General features: G+C 35.6%; 1 long non-coding RNA gene across 1 annotated transcript in view; it reads left to right on the top strand.

Moving 5' to 3' along the window:
• The window catches only part of LOC107833395 (uncharacterized), a 13,510-nt gene extending 13,064 nt beyond the window's left edge, over window positions 1-446 (top strand). The window contains exon 4 of the long non-coding RNA XR_001659142.1: window positions 434-446. This is a non-coding gene — a long non-coding RNA (uncharacterized LOC107833395). The remainder of the gene's footprint in view (window positions 1-433) is intronic.
• The last annotated feature ends 603 nt before the right edge of the window (window positions 447-1,049 follow it).

Consider the following 1,049-nt stretch of genomic DNA (forward strand, 5'->3'; position numbering starts at 1 on the left):
AATAGGTTATTTTTTCTAGTGTCACACAGCTATTAATCTCACAAAGCCACATTTTAATTGGGAGGGGGGAGTCTGATTTCCATTTTGTTGTAATACATTTCTTAGCAATTGCCAAAAGGACTTCTGTAAGTTTCTTGTCATAGACTGTCTTTAAATTGGATTTTGTAAAGTTCCCCAAGAGACAGACCTCTGGGTCTATTGGAATCATGATGCCATGAATGTCTGATAACGTTTCACAAACCCCCTTCCAAAAACCCTGCAATTTAGAGCAATGCCAGGTGGCATGGAGGAATGTTCCTTGCTCCATACCACATCTAAAACAAAGAGGAGATATATTGGAATTATATTTATGTAATTTTTGTGGGGTGACATATAACTAATATAAAAAATTAAATTGTACCAGTCTAAATCAAGCATTTAGAGTAGATGTGAGATCTTCTCTGCACAAATTATTCCATAATTGCCTCTCAATAGATATTCCCAAATCCTTTTCCCATTTGATTCTGGAACTATCCACACCATTTATAGCTAAAGTTGACATGAGTGCTGTTACACCCTTGAAATGATTTTACATAACAGCTGACTGGCATGACACATTTCCTCAATGGGAGACATGGATGGTAGCTTCCAACTTCCTTTCTGATTAGTTCTTATGAAGTCGCAAAGTTGGAGATAGCCAAGGAAATCTTTATATGTCAGTTTCCATGTCCGTATTTTTGTGGGGATATTTACACAGTGATTGAAAAATGTATCTTTAGGTGAACTGCTCAATAAACCATGATATTGATTTTAGTCAATATTTGAGTCCTAATGTCAGCTATATAACAGAACCCACACATCAACAAAACACAAATTAGTTGAGTTAATGTAGGCTAACTTCAGTCTTGCCATTTATGCACAACTTATTCTGAATTACAACCTCTGTGGTTCTAATCTGGCCCAACATGTTAAGATCACAATAACTGCCTTTCTTGATAACACCTGAACTGTCTCAAAAAAGAGCAAAAAATTATTGCAGTAAAAATGTCAGTCATGTATTTCATTTCACT

The sequence above is a fragment of the Poecilia formosa genome, unplaced genomic scaffold (assembly GCF_000485575.1).
Source record: "Poecilia formosa unplaced genomic scaffold, Poecilia_formosa-5.1.2 Scaffold378, whole genome shotgun sequence".
Classification (NCBI taxonomy): domain Eukaryota; kingdom Metazoa; phylum Chordata; class Actinopteri; order Cyprinodontiformes; family Poeciliidae; genus Poecilia; species Poecilia formosa.